The sequence below is a fragment of the Hylobates moloch genome, unplaced genomic scaffold (genome assembly GCF_009828535.3).
Source record: "Hylobates moloch isolate HMO894 unplaced genomic scaffold, HMol_V3 SCAFFOLD_7, whole genome shotgun sequence".
In the NCBI taxonomy this organism is placed as follows: Eukaryota; Metazoa; Chordata; class Mammalia; order Primates; family Hylobatidae; genus Hylobates; species Hylobates moloch.
This window is the reverse complement of record NW_026652282.1, coordinates 28,206,971-28,222,798: the sequence shown is the minus strand read 5'-3', so window position 1 is coordinate 28,222,798 and position 15,828 is coordinate 28,206,971. Positions and strand designations below refer to the sequence as shown.

Here is a 15,828-nt window from a genome sequence, read left to right as displayed (position 1 = left end):
TTGATATCTCTTGGGAGTTTTTTTGAATTTTGAAATCCCAGGCCCCACTTCAGAACTGTTGAATCAGAATCCGCATCGTAAGACAATCCCCAGGGGATCTGCACGCACATCGCAGCTTGAGAAGCACTGCAGTATCACACATATACACACATATTCAACACCAAAGAGAGAGAAAGAGGTCATAAGCTCTCAGGTGGAGACTAGTTCCATATAGATATGCATAGAGAGAAGAACAAACTCTACCTTCCAGCAACGTAAAATTCTACTCAATCATGTATTCACCAAAAAATAAAAGGCTTTCTCCATATAATATGTATTATTCATATATTGCCACTCTTCGGAGCTCTTCATTCCACCCCAGTATTATCTTTCTTAGATAATTCACATGAAACTTTGTTATCTTCCAGTATTTTCTGTCATTATTATAAGCAAAATTATTTAGGCTTTATCTAAGAGAGTAAATCAAACAGTATGCCAATCTCATTCCAATTCTGCAATATTTTCATTCTGGAATGTCTAAAGCAGCCTTGAAAGAGAGGAGAAGTCACCTAAGGCCAGGTAGAGGGGATATATGGCAGGGAATGGTGGCAACTCCACTCCTCTTAGCCCAGTGGGGTTTTTTTTTTCCAATCTGTATTTGTATGTGAGTATCATGTCTATGCCGATTTTATGTGTACATATGAAACTCAAATGTGTTCACTGTGCTAGTTAGAATCTTATTTCCCCCTCTTCTGCTACACTCTACCCTTTCTCTTTCCTCTCCTTTGGCAACCAAGACACTGAGTTATTAATAAGCAGATTGGAGCAAACATTTTGATGCGCTATTGTTTGATAGATTTGTTGGTTCATTCAATAAGCATTAATTGAGCACTTGCTAAATGTTAAACAGTGTACTAATTGCTAGATTTAAGGATGAAAATGATAAAACCTTTGGCCTCTAGAGCCTAGAGTGTAGTTGGGGAGACAAATGGGCAAATTAGTCACACGACAACATATTCCTTGTTAAAACAGACAGTTGTGCATAAGTCTGTATACCCAAACTGGAGATGACTCTGTTTCCAATGTTGCCCTGGGAAGCCTAATGATCAATTTAATAATGATGTTTGGGGTGAGAGGATACTGAGACAATTTGCTTCTAGCATAGTAATTACCCATAGAAGTTTGGGGCATCTTTATTCAAAAGAGTTTACAGGCCACATGAGCCACTGTCTTGCCTTTTATAGGGTCACATCTAAGTTCTGTGTCATATAATGGCCTTGGCCTTCTTGGCTTTCTCTGTGCTCTTTGCCTGCCAATGCCCTAATTATTGAAGGACTGTCTCCCGCAGCTCCTCAGCCATGAGCTGTTCCCGATCCTCCAAGCAGCTATGTTTCTCCTTTCTTCAAACCTCTTTAGCTTTTTATTTGTACTTTATTTGTACTAAATTGTATTTAGAGCTTTGGAGAACATTCTTCATCGTTGTAATTAGACTGTGAACTCCTGAGAATGTATTTTTCATCTTTGTAGCCCCCTGCAGTATCTAGCAGAATACCTTTAAACTAATGGGCAGTAAATAAATCCTGACAAACTTAAATTAAATTTCTCCAAATTGCGTATTTAATTTTACAGTGGCATTTATTGATAACATACATTGAAATAAAGGCCAGAGCATAATCCTCTCTGTTTCTGAATATTATTTATTTAAATATTAACTTTCTAATCCAATTAGTTAGGTCTTTCAATGACACTTTAGATCTAAATTTATTTTTGCATTGTTTTAAATGTCATCAAATGATTCATCTCTTGTGTTTTTTAATATTTTTGGAACAAGTGTGTGAAAATGAGCAAGTGTCATCAGAATATGATGCTCGGTTTTTTTAATTCAACATTTCTTTGATCATATATTTATAGGCTTTTCCTCAATTCCTTTCTGGATGTGGCCTCACAAATCATTTCAGAAGTCAATCCATTTCAAGATTTTTTTTTTTTTTTTGCTTTTTTCACTTCACAGGAAATCAAGTTCATTCTTTAAAATGTAGCAAATGATTAAGCAAATTCAACGAATGATCTTCATCAACTCCGAGGTGTTTTTCCCCCTTGAAAAATTTAAATTACTATTATTATTTTTTCTTTTTTCTTTTTTTTTGAGACGGAGTCTCACTCTGTTACCCAGGCTAGAGTGCAGTGGTGTGATCTCGGCTCACTGCAAGCTCTGCCTCCCGGGTTCACACCATCCTCCTGCCTCAGCCTCCTGAGCAGCTGGGACCACAGGCGCCTGCCACCATGCCCGGCTAATTTTCTGCATTTTTAGTAGAGACGGGGTTTCTCCTTGTTAGCCAGGATGGTCTCGATCTCCTGACCTCGTGATCCACCCACCTCGGCCTCCCAAAGTGCTGGGATTACAGGCGTAAGCCACCGTGCCCGGCCAATTATTATTATTTTTTTAAACTTCACCTATCATAAAGCTTTTAAAATTTCACCTATGATAAACTTCCTCTGTCATCTGTGGAATTACTTAGATGCAATGATGGCCTTCAAGTATACTACCAGGCAGCCTATCCAAATCATGAAACAAGCTCATAGACCAAATTAAAATACTTGAATCACAGAGTTTATTAAAATCACAGTGAGAAGCAAATGGGAAAGATATGTGCTAAGTTAACACACTTAGAATAGAGTATAAGCAGGCTGTGAAGATTAGAGTACTTGAATTCTGCAGTACACAACATTATATGTCTTGTCTGTCTCTATATTGCATCAGCCTTCCCAATTATGGTGTGCTTACAAGGACCAAAGTTGACTTCCCAACAAGGGAGTCCAAAATGGGTGGTGCCTGATTCAGTGGTATGTGCTTTATCAGAGACACAGAGACAAGAATGCATGGCCACAGCTGTAACTTGCCAAAATAGCCTGATGACTAGCCATGTAATTCTCAGGCAGAAGACTTACGGTGCTAGAATAGGTATCACCTATGGATGCCTGAAGTAAGACCTCGTGAACATTAAGTGCTCATGTATATTTATTTGATCTTGAATATTTAGTGCCTCTTGTATATTTGGTCTCATGTGTATTTAGCATATTATGAATATTTAGTACCCAGGTGCCTCATGAATATTGGGTATCTTTTGGTCCTTCTATCCCTCACTATCTATGTTTAGTACACACATGCTCTGCTTGCTAACTACTTATCTTCTAATTAACACATTCCAAGAGCCAATTATGTGTATCTCTTTCCACTGAGTTCTTCATTCAATGACATCAAGTTAGTTGCTTGAAATCAGCTATTGTGAGAGCACTTACACCACAGAAATTGGCAAATGCTACAATTAGCGCCACCGCCATCCCCTAGAGCCAGTTATTTGACATTTACTAGCATTCCACTACTTACATGGCCCTTCATGCTCTCACTCCGTGTGATCACTCAAGCCTTATCCCTCTTTACTGAACTCTACAATCAAATAAAATATCTTTGTTTCTTGCTTCTGGCCCTCCATCAAATAGCTCCCTCTCCTAGGAACAATCTGTCTCTCCTCTCTCACCTTTGCTTAGCCAGTTAATAATCCCTTTTCAGACAGCTCCTCATAAATAGATTCCTGAACATCCCAAGCCGGATCTCCTGCACCTTCGATGTGCTACTTCAGTACATTTGTCTTACCCTTTGCCATATGGTATTTCAATTGCCCATGAATTTGTATTCCTCTTTAGATCTTAAGCTTTGTGAGGTCTTTTTGTACTTTTTTGTGCTTCCGTATACCTACCACATAATAAATATTTAATTAAAGCATTAATGAATAAGTAAGTGAATGGAGCGAGTGAATGAATATTCAATAATGATTCATTCGTATCAAAGTGATAACATATACTTACAGGGAAAAGGCCAGAGGGGGAAAAATGAAAAATAATAACATATTTTATGTATGACCTTGTGTGGGGAAAGGAACATAGGGCCACTGCCTGGCCTGCTTCTTTTATGCAAATCCAAATGTAAAATATGATCAACGCCTGGCTGGGCAGAAGTACAAAAAACCCAGTACTGGTGATTCTCCCAACCAGCTACCAGCTAGTACAGATCATAGCCAGATTTAACTACTGTGAAGTGGTTAGGTTAGAGGTGACCTATAAGGAAATGACGCTAATGACCATTAGCATAATCTTGGAAGCTTAAAAAAATGCCCCAGCTGTACCCCAAGCCAATGATATCAGACTTTTGTGGGGAACCCAGATATCATTTTTTTAATCTTTAATGATTCCAATTTAGCCAAAGTTGAGTCTCAACAAACCAAGTTCTTCTTACTTTCATATTCTCTTCTTCTCACATAGATAAGAATTAACAGCCAGCTCTGATCTACATGTTTCTTAGACACATATATTGTTTCAGTGGTAATTTGTGAACAGTGCATATGTCAGCAAAGCATGACTGAAAAAGTATCTGCTCCCACACATTCTGATCCCATCTTGACACTGCATAGCTGTTGGCGAAGGCAATTTCAACAATGAAGAAGTGGGAGAAATGACTACATTTTATGTAAATATGTATTCGCTGAAAATCAAAAGGACATATGTAAATGATATTGTTTAAGATTCTAAATGAAGGACAATACTTGAGTCCTCTGTAATCAAATTTCTTAGCAATAAAAAAACATTGTCTTTTCTTTACAGCTATTAAACATATGGCTGTGAAAATGTTATTCTACAAGCCTTAAGATTTGAAATCTGACTTTATGTTAATGCATAGAATTTACCACACAATCATGTATGATTTCTAAATAGATTTAAAGAGTAGCTATTGCTCACCTTTTCAGCATAATGATAATAATGGTACAATGTCAATTACATGATACTCTCATGGGCGTGATTATATGATGATTGTTAACACACTGAAGTACTCATATAGACATAGATATTGATTTTTATACGTACATATTTAAAACAAACAAGGACTTAAAATGGCCTGTAAAAGTCTTTCTGGTCAGTCTTTTTGGTTTTGGACAGAGAACAAATAATCCCTTACAGCTGTTAGGTTGGTGCAAAAGTAATTGTGGTCTTTGCCATTGCTTTTAATGGTAAAAAAAAAACGCAATTACTTTTGCACCAAGCTAATAGTTATCTACTTCCATCTTTAACAGGCCCTACCCAAGACTGCATGGTATATAAGTAAGAAATGTAAATGAAAACCTCAAGTGCTAGATCTGCCCAGGAGGGGACCACTAATGAGAGAGGAAATGTTGACGTTCCATATGAACTAAGCCCAGCTTAGCATTTACCCTTCCTGCTATTCCGCTAGAGCAGTGCTTCTCAAAAGTTGACCTGTAACGCAATCTTCTGAATGCCTTTTGAAAATGTCGCTGGCTGGGCCCCATCCCCAGAGTTTCTGTGTCAGTTGGTCCGAGATGGGGCCTGAGAATTTGCATCTCTAACAAGTTCTCAGGGGATGTTGCTGGCCCTTGAATCACAACTTAAAAACCTCTACTCTGAAGAAAGGGAAAGCTCTCTCTGCTGGATTTCCCCAAGCCTTTTTGAGATTTTTCAGGAGACTCCTGTGCAGTAGCTTGCTTCCTTCTTTCCACACTACTACTACTACCAATAGCAACCTCTAGCATATTTTCAGTACTAAATACCCAGCACTATATATACATCACTACAGTCCCTTGAGGAAGGTAGTATTATCATCTCCATTCTGCAGATAAGGAAACAGATAAGAAATTTGCTGAAGATCACGGAGCCAAATGAGACTCAAACCCATGTAACCCATGTCTGTTTGACTTTAAAGCCCGGAATCTTAATTTGTTCCAGACAAGCTCATTATGTGCTCTGATCTTCACCGCTGACATGTTCTGAATATGAGGCTGAGGGCAGCAGTGGGGTTGGAAGGAGCAGCCCAGAGGAACAGGCACTGTGCTGGTAGAACAGTAGCTTGGTGGAGCCTGCACTCCCTAATAAAAGGAGACAGTGACTATTTCCTCCTTCTCCAAGGTCGTGCTGCCTCCCATTCCTCTATCTGCCTGGTAAGAAGCAGCTCTGGGCCGTGTGTGGTGGTTCACACTTGTAATCCCAGTGCTTTGGGAGGCTGAGGCGGGAGGATCTCTTGAGCCCAGGAAATTAAGACCAACCCTAGCAATCTAGTGGGACTTCATCTCTAATAAAAAGAAAAAACTTAGCTGGGTGTGGTGGCACACACCTGTAATCCCAACTACTCAGGAGGCTGAGGTGGGAGGACTGCTTGAGCTTGGGAAGTCGAAGCTGCAGTGAGCCATGGTCTCACCACTGCACTCCAGCTTGGGCAACAGAGGTGAGACCCTGTCTCCAGAAAAACAAAAAGCAGCAGCTCTGAAAAGAGGATCTAGCAGTTTCTATATGCAGGAGAGCATTTGCGCAATTGTTCCTGGGGTTGAATCTGAGAAACTCACAGTGCACATTCAGATACTATTTACAGTCTTCTAGGAATAGTATAAATATTGTGTCCAGGACACCTTCATATTGTGAAACACAAAAAGACTTCAGACCTTAGATTATGTGTCAAAAGTTAGGCACCAATGATTTTTTTTTTTTCCATTTGTTCTTAAGTGGCAAATCTTTACGTTAACATTTTTGGTACTTTAGGGAAATTTCTTCTCTGTTCTGAATGTATATATTATAATTCCTCATTTACAATTTTGCCTGCAAATGCAAGTGAGTACAGATCATCCATTTATGAAAATGCTCTGAGATTTGAGACTAGCTGTTTTAGCTTTAAGAGCCCTGACCTAGACTTTGAAACTGACATGGTTTTATATGTATGTGGTTGGAATTAAACCCAAAGCACATCTTTTAAAACTCTGAGGAACTTCTGTGCCACAGCTTTCCCTCAGTTGGCGAGATTTTACTTTGAAATTTAAGGGATGAGTCTAGTTTATATGCAAAGAAATGTAGGGAGCTTTGCAAACCCAATCAAATCCTTTGTGTAGAGTGTGTGCATCTGTTTATTTTGCTGTCATTTTGAGTCCATGATCCTGTATACTGTTTTGTGGGCACATATTGGGGGTAATATCAAATACCATGTAGAACAGATGCTGCAGGTATCCTTTCCATATCCTCTTAGCTTTGAGTTGGTAGATGGGCACATGGACCAAGCCCAAAGTGACAGGGTATTAACAGGAGCAAGACTCAACCAATAAGCGAGAGTAGATGGGTAAAAATCTCAGCTTTCTCTCCCCTCACTGAGATAATTTTGAGATATATTCCAAAGATCCTCAGAGCATCCCCAACAGCATTGAGCCCCAGTTCCCCAGATTAGTAATCTACTCAATAAAGAACTCTTTTTTTTTTTTTTTTTTCAAGATGGAGTCTCGCTCTGCGCCCAGGCTGGAGTGCAGTGGCACAATCTCAGCTCACTGCAACCTCCACCTCCCGAATTCAAGTGATTCTCCTGCCTCAGCCTCCCGAGTAGCTGGGACTACAAGCATGCGCCACCACACCCAGCTAATTTTTATATTTTTAGTAGAGATGGGGTTTCACCATTTGGCCAGGCTGGTCTAGAACTCCTGATCTCAAGTGATCCGCCCGCCTTGGCCTCCCAAAGTCCTGGGATTACAGGCGTGAGCCACTGCGCCCAGCCCAATAAAGAACTCTTGATTGTTTCTTCCTCTTCCTCTCCTCCTTTCCTGTTCCCTACAGTGTTTCCTAGGACCACCTCAGTCTGCTTTATGGGAAACCCAGACTGAGTCACCAAAGCAGGCAGAGGCATTGTTACTTTAGGACTTTAGTGGATATAGTTACATGGGAGAGAGAGACTATGTATGTATAGATAACCTTTATAATATTAAACCATGCTATATTCAAATTATTTACTGGCCAAGATTTCCAATATAAATTGGAAATAAACTGGATATAAATCAAGAACAGTTAAAATTGGAAATAGTTAAAATACAAATAAAATAGCTAAAATTGGGCAAAATACCTGACCCAATGCTTTAATATCCGATCGCATAATTAAACGAGTAAAGAGGAAAGGAAATTATTAGCAACTCTATATTTAAATGCAACTGATGTCCAGGGAAGTCATGAAGAAAACTCTTTGTGTTGATAAACTGAAGGCCTGTTCTAGCAGACTTCTGTGTTTATTGTTCTGTTGCTGACTATTTTATTCCAAACAAATGAACTTGCTTGTCATTATACCCCACCCTTCCCTAGTACAGGGCCCCCATTCTTTGAGACAGTAACTCATTCAGTTCCAAGGAGAATATGAAAAGGGAGGGTAATATATAAAAGAACTGAAATGAAAAGTGGCCTGAGTGTGGCACATTTCCATCGTGGATTCCATGGCAATGGAGAATTGATGGCAGAGCATGGTGAGAGATGTGGAGCATCAATTGGCTCTATCTCCAGGCGATTCCTGAGGTTCAGTTGCCACCCTGGAGGATGGCAAATGCTCTTTCTCACCTTCCTTGAGTTATTGCCTAGATGACTCAAAACAAAAAACTGATGAGCTATAAATGGGCTGTATTACTTGTTTTTACCTGCTGCGCAGTTCAGATATTTCAAAATAATCTCAAACTTAACCTATGGTGTGGTTTCTGTGTTAAACCAAATAGCGTAACTTTTAGTTGAAAATACTGTGTAAGCCCACACCATCTCTTGATCACAGATAATATTGTTGTCAAAGATTCATGATGTCAAAAACTCATAAACGATTCTTTTAAATATCAAGAATAACTTATGCTGCAAGTCATAATTTCATAAGCATGAATTTATAAATGTGTTTGCAATTTTCATTTAGGTTGTCTTAAAATCATGCGTTTTAGCTTCACTTAGGAGAAATATATCTTTCGTGACAACATAGGATATTCAGAGAAACGTGAAAACTAGGTGATGTGTTTTATGAAAGGAGGCATAAAGTATATCAAGCATAAGAACTTTGAATTCTATTTGTGTTTTTTGTGGCTTTAGAAAAGATTGTTCTGGAAATAGAGAATTCCATTTGGGAAACCTAGCACATACACAGTAGCAGAGTTAAAATACTGACTTGGAGGGTTCATTTGAAGAATTCTATAGAATTTTTGCATGTTGGGAATAGGTTTATATTCTTAAACATTGCACTCAGGGTTTCTATTCAAAGCAAAAATAAATTTGCATACACCTTGGCCATTCTTTCACATTCTAAAATAATCCTTTTTTTTTTTCAGGGTAGTTGTTCTCAGTCCTGATTTTCTGATACTTCAGATCATCTTTAATTTACACCAAAAACTTTTAGAAGAGTCAGATAATAATTTAACATAAAATGTAAATGAGTGAAATACACATTTTTTAAAGGAGCAGATACGGAGGGGTCCAATGTACTTAACTATTCGCTCTCTTTGTCTCCTTGCATTCACGGAAATGTTTCTATGTAGTTTTCTCATTTCACACAATTTCAATAATCCATACCCTCCTCATTTTTATGGGCCTTCATGATGCTAAAAATGTTACCAGAAATTATTTTGTGTTAGTCTCTTTGTTTAGCACATTCATACATAAGTTTTAACATTTAACTGGCATATTTTTAAAGTAATACATGTTTTTTTTTTTTTTTTAAAATCAGTTATGTTTGTGTGTGTGCATATTTTCTTCTGTGGCCAAATGTTGCACTCCCTAGTCCTTCTATTTAAACAATGAGTTTACATAACAAATGTTACATGATAAACATGAAGACATTTAGTTTGAAAAAAAATGATTTTCTAGTTTACTCATTTAAAAAAAGCTAAAGTAACCGGGAAGAGGAGTGGCAGAACATATTAGTCTTTTTCATAATGCCATCGTTAAACAAAGATACTTAATTTCCAGGCCTGGCGCAGTGGCCCAGCCTGTGATCCCAGCACTTTGGGAGGCTGAGGCGGGCAGATCACTTGAGGTCAGGAGTTCGAGACCAGCTTGGCCAACATGGTGAAACCCCGTCTCTACAAAAAAAAAAAAAAAAAAAAAAAAAAAGCTACATAATTTCCAGAATGACTTCAGTGGGACCTGAGGTGAGGGAATCAAGGCTCTGGAGTAATTTCACTCTCTATTCCTCTCCTAATTTTTTTATGTTCCTTTATAACAACATTTTCCCTACTTTTGAGCTTGGGAGTTGAGGAATCATAACCAGAAGAAAAGGAAAGGCGGGAAGGATGTTCAAGGGTGAGGGTGCTTAAGAATGACCTGGCAAGCTTGCGAAAATGCAGATGCCTGGGTCCCACCACAGAGATTCTGATTTAGCAGGTCTGTGGCAAGGCCTGAGATTCTGCATTGCTAACCAGCTCCCAGGTGATGACGCTCATGCTGGCGACCTATGAACCATTGAGTGGCACTGTTCCAGGGGGCAGGGCAATGAGAAATTGAAGTCAAAAGCACCAAGACCTGGTGTTACGAAAATAATCTGGTTCCTTCCCTCTCGATTTACTTGTCGGTGTGATTTTGCAAAAATCCCTGAACTTCTTAAATCCCAGTTACCTCAACTGAAAAGTATGAGTGTTGCTCCAGATCTGGAGGCTTTCAGACCATGCAAATCAAATTCAAACCATGCAAACCATTCAAGTCATTCTAGAAAGTTCTGCAAGGTGCCTCAGAGGCCAAAGGGAGAGACGGGAGGAGGGATTGAATGGGCTCTTTCTAAGGTTCCCTAACCCACTTTAATACTTTCATCTTTTATCTCTTTCATATATTCCACTTTTGAGTATGGTTTCATTTAGAAAATAAGGTTTTATAACAACAGATTTAAAGAAAAACTCCAAGTCTGAAAATGAGTCATTTATTTAAAAGTGTATAGAACAAAGACATTTAGTGCACAATTCCAAAAATTCTCTGATCCTTCCACAGCATGCTCAATATGCTGCAAGAGTGCCAGCAAACACATGCTTACTGCTCACAAATGTGAAATTTAACCCCATGCACTGGGAGGTCCCTAGTGTGGGGTGGTTTTAGCTAACCAAGACTGAGAGAGTAGAGGGCAACATCGAGCCGTTCTCTGCAGTCATATCTGATTCATTAAAAATACAGCTTTCCCCAAAGATATATTAATTACCTTCTGTTTCAGAATTTGTTTTTAGAGCAGAATTCTTAATTATATCTCCAGCCATTGTGTGACTTGACCATTTTGGAACTAAAAAGTTATCCTATGAAATTCCACCTCCAACTATTGCCACGCTGTTAGTTTGTCTATTTCATACACCATGCCAATCTTAGCGTGGTGCTAGCATTTCATTATAACCAGCTTTCATTTTTAATAAGACCATGTATATATCAAATTGTAGACTTCAGTCTTTGTATGAATTGAAAGCTATTAATCTTCCCAGGGTTAGGTTATGTTAAACAGATTGTAATGTTCTTCTTTTTATTATGTTATTTAAATCCCCTTCCTTTCATACTGCGCCAATACATTTCTACTATCTTGGAATAAATTAATTCCAGTTACGTGATGGAAAATTTTAGTGTAAAAATATAACCTGCAGTATAATTTTTTCTGTCAGAATACCAGCTAGAACTGGTATGTTTCATTCTAATTAGAAATTTGAGTTATCTCTTTGATTTTTAACAGTGGGAAAGGAAAATGAAGATTGATCTCTTTCAATAGCCGTCATTCATTCTTCATTCCTTCATTTATTCACGTATTAAGAATAGTCTATGTGCTAAGCACAGAGTGTTAGAGATACGAAGATTAATAAGACCAGATCCCTGCCTGCAGGCATTTCCTATTCTATGTCATAGATAGGAGGCTATTCTGTTTAGAGGTAAAGCATGACCCACATTGCCTCTGACAAGAAGCATAATGTCTGTAGCAGCTAACTGCTGGAGACAGGAGGCTAGAGGGCTGCCCTGGTAATTGGTATGTCAAGTCTTCAAGAAAGGAAACCAGCTATTCCAAAATCAGTGGGCAAGAGGAAGTTGTAAAGTTAAGTGAAATGACTAAAATATGAATAACTAAAGGCTGGAATCTGGTAGAAGGAGAGGAGAGCATCAGTCAGCACCTTAGTTTGGGAAGGTGGTGTGGCCATAGTAGGCTTTATTTAGAAAGAAGCAATTCTTAGGTACCAGCTAGGGTCCAGTTCCTTAAGGAGAGAAAACTGGCAAAATATAGGCAGGTTTCCAGGGTGCAAAGCCACGTTCTCGCTTCAGCTCAAGCAAGGCCCTGGGGTATGAATCACCACCAGAGTAGCCCAGCCAAAATGACTAAGGGATCTAAGCTGGTTGCTAATGAAAGAGGTTGCAGCCCAAGGCAGCTCTGCTGACGCCCACTGGATACTGGGATTACATTGATGTAACACATGGAAACCACTTAATATGGTATGTGGCACAACACAATTAAGTACTCATAAATATTTGCGGATAATGCTGCTGCCATTGCTGTTTTTGTTCTTAGAAGACTCAGGAAAATCATCTAATACAGGAATCCATCTGTTGGCAGGGCTTGGGCTTCTAGTATTTGACTGGTTGATTTTTGTTGACCCAATCTTAACAATATTATACATAGCCATTACTTCAGGAAAGGCAGTTGTAAAGAATGGTATAAATTTCCTGTAACTTGACTGCCACTTTCTAGCTGAGTCACCTCTATATACTTCAGTTTCTTTGTATCCACAGTGAAAATTAGAGTAATGACCTCACAGGGTTGTTATTAGCATGAAGTGAATTACTACACTGGACTTATTTAGGACAGCAACTCACACATAGTGAGTGCTCAAGGAAATCTCAGACCCTGCCTGCTAGTGGAGGGTCCAGCTCCTGATACATTTGGGGGCAGGTTTAAGGAGTTCATTGATTTAGAGCTGTAAGGGGTGATCTTTCAGCCTGCATGTCTTCAGCAACTGTGGCTGGTAAAGTCCAGAGCAGTCAAAGGCTGACAAATCCTTGTTAGATATCACAAATGCCCATTCTCGCAACTTCTGTGGTGTTTTCCATCCTTTCCCTAGAATACTTTCTTTTTAAGGCAAAGGAAAGAATAATTACTGCAGATAGCACACAGTATTTTTTTGCAACATATTTTCAAAAATTATGATGAGAAAAGTGTATCATTCCTGTGAAGAAACAGCATAAGGAAAATGATTTGAGAAAGAAACATGGTTCTTAAACTGAAACAAGTGTCAGAAGGAATCCCAGAAGGCAGAAGGAAATATAGTAATCATGATGAAGTCTAGAGCTCACACCGGTTAACAGAATGGCAGCAGCGATATTCATCTCACGCCTCTTCCATGCTGTCTCTGAGTGAGCTTCTGCTGAATTGCCTGGCTGGTTAGGATTGGTTTCAGCAGCAGAAGGAATGGGCTGCCAGCTGAAGGCTCTGGTTCTGATCCTGGGTGGAGTCAGAGAAAGCAAGATGTGACCATCACTTTTGACCTTGGTCTTGAATTTGATTCCATGGAACAACCATATTTTACAAACCCAGTTGAAGGTTTATCCCTTTTTCTATTCAACACAGGGAGAGTCCTTAGAGCCCCAGGAAGACTTTGCCCTTTTTCATTTTAAGAGTAAACCACATCTAGGTTTCCAGAGATGAAAAGACCAGGCTCTGATCTTCCTTCTGGAAGCCCTTGCCTATTCAACAAGCATGAGTATTAAATGCTATTGCCTTGGAATCATAATTCAGTTTTCACAGTTTGGGCTATGTCAGAACCATTCTTGTCAACCCCGTTTTCTGAGAACCCAAAACCCGCTTGTTTCGAATTTTAGAATCTACTTGACTCTTACAGGGGAGAAAAGATCTCTTTTCTCACCCATCGCTAGGTTCATGGCTGAGGCACCTATGATGAAGGACAAATCAACAACATAAAAGCATACAAATTTATTTAATATAAGTTTCACATGACACAGGAGCCTTCAGAAATGACCCAAAGAATCAGGGAAAAGTGTGTATTTTTATGCTCTGATTTCAGGAAAAGTAGATGGTCATGCAGAAATATGACTGGACAAAAGGGTATGGTAATAAACTGGGGTGACCACAGGAAGGCCTGTTTTTGCAGAACCTCCTGTGTCCCTGTGTTTTCAGAGATAAAAATTTTCCTTTCCTTCCAGTATAGAAAGGGCACCTCTGGTATGATAGCCTTATGACCTGCTTCAGGGGAGAAGGGGAAAGGGGAAGGTGAGAGTGACCTTCCTGCTTCTGCTGTCTTCTCAAATACCAAGCTGCCATATTTTGGATTTTGGAGTAGCATAACTTGAATCTTTTTTTTTTTTTTTTTTTTTTTGAGACGGAGTCTCACCCTGTAACCCAGGCTGGAGTGCAATGGCACAATCTCGGCTCACTACAACCTCCACCTCCCAAGTTCAAGTGATTCTCCTGCCTCAGCCTCCCAAGTAACTGGGATTACAGGCACACGCCACCACGCCCGGCAAATTTTTTGTATCTTTAGTAGAGACGGGGTTTCACCATGTTGGCCGGGCTGGTCTGGAACTCCTGACCTCGTGGTCCGCCCACTTTGGCCTCCCAAAGTGCTGAGCCACCGCACCCGGCCGCATAACTCGAATCTTATCAATACCTTAACCAATTGACTCTGACAATTTTCCTCTTCTTATCTAAATTCTTGAGGGTCACCCACACTTCCCAATGTCTTTTGAAACTTGACCTCTTTTCTGCTAAATTGAGGAAGATGGCTGATTTCTTTAACCTCACCAAATTCCTACTTCTTACTGTTGTTCATTGCTAGCTGAAAATTTACTTTGGCGAGTTCACAAAGAAAATACTTACTGGTTCACTGTTTATATTTGCACTCAAGATAACACTTGAGACCCTGCTACTCAAAGAATTTAGTGACAGCTTTCTTCATCACTCTCATATCTTATCTGTCATCAAGTCTTTTTTCCTCATAAAAATGCTTTTAGCTCTTTAAATACTTTTCATATCTATAATAGCTAAGATAGGCTAAAACAGCTATAATATATTAAACATCCACCAAATGGACTATTAAAATGACTTAAACAAAATAGAAATGTATTTCTTTCTCATGTAAACAGTCTAAGGTGAATTCATGTTAGTTGGTGTAGGATGTGTGTGTGGGAAGGGAGGGGTGACAACCCACATAATTATTCAAGAATACAGGCCAGGCCCGGCACAGTGGCTCACGCCTGTAATCCCAGCACTTTGGGAGGCCAAGGTGGGCGGATCACCTGAGGTCAGAGCTTGAGACCATCCTGGCTAACGTGATGAAACCCCATCTCTACTAAAAATACAAAAAAATAGCTAGGAGTGGTGGCAGGCACCTGTAATCCCAGCTACTTGGGAGGCTCAGGCAGGAGAATCACTTGAAGCCGGGAGGCGGAGGTTGCAGTGAGCCGAGATCATGCCACTGCACTCCAGCCTGGCGACAGAGCGAGACTCTATCTAAAAAAAATAATAATAAAAATAAAAAATAAATTTAAAAAAAACACAGGCCAGCAAGGGTCTTCCATTTGCAATAGCCAATTGCCAAGGTTGCCCTCCTGAAGATATTCAGCCAGCCCAAAGGGGAATGAGCTAGAGGACTGCACACGGAGGCGTCCCATGTCCTTTGACTTACCTTCCACTGGCTAGAACTCTGCCCTGTGGCCACATGTAACAGCCGAGGGGCTGGAAAATGAAGTCTAGCTAGGTACCTAAAAAGAAGCAGAGAAAGGTTTCAAGAGCAATTAGCAACCACATCCACCTTATTCGTGCCCTGCCCTCTATTCACAGTGGCCCTGCAGCACTGCTCAACTAGCTTGCTGAATTGGCCTCTTTTTTTTTTTTTATACTTTAAGTTTTAGGGTACATGTGCACAACGTGCAGGTTTGTTACATATGTATACATGTGCCATGTTGGTATGCTGCACCCATTAACTCGTCATTTAGCCTTAGGTATGTTTCCTAATGCTATCCCTCCGCCCTCCCCCCACCCCACAACAGTCCCCA

The 15,828-nt window shown here is 39.7% G+C and overlaps 1 protein-coding gene and 1 long non-coding RNA gene across 2 annotated transcripts in view; one reads left to right on the top strand and one right to left on the bottom strand.

The window, feature by feature from the left end:
• Nucleotides 1-15,828, top strand: part of DMD (dystrophin) — a 2,251,240-nt gene that overhangs the window by 1,795,523 nt on the left and 439,889 nt on the right. The gene's annotated exons all lie outside the window — the stretch shown is intronic.
• LOC131383868 (uncharacterized) overlaps nt 13,194-15,828 on the bottom strand; it is a 7,945-nt gene continuing 5,310 nt past the window's right edge. Inside the window, exons 2-3 of the long non-coding RNA XR_009214265.1 lie at nt 15,459-15,534; nt 13,194-13,258 (exon numbers count right to left, since the gene is read on the bottom strand). This is a non-coding gene — a long non-coding RNA (uncharacterized LOC131383868). The remainder of the gene's footprint in view (nt 13,259-15,458; nt 15,535-15,828) is intronic.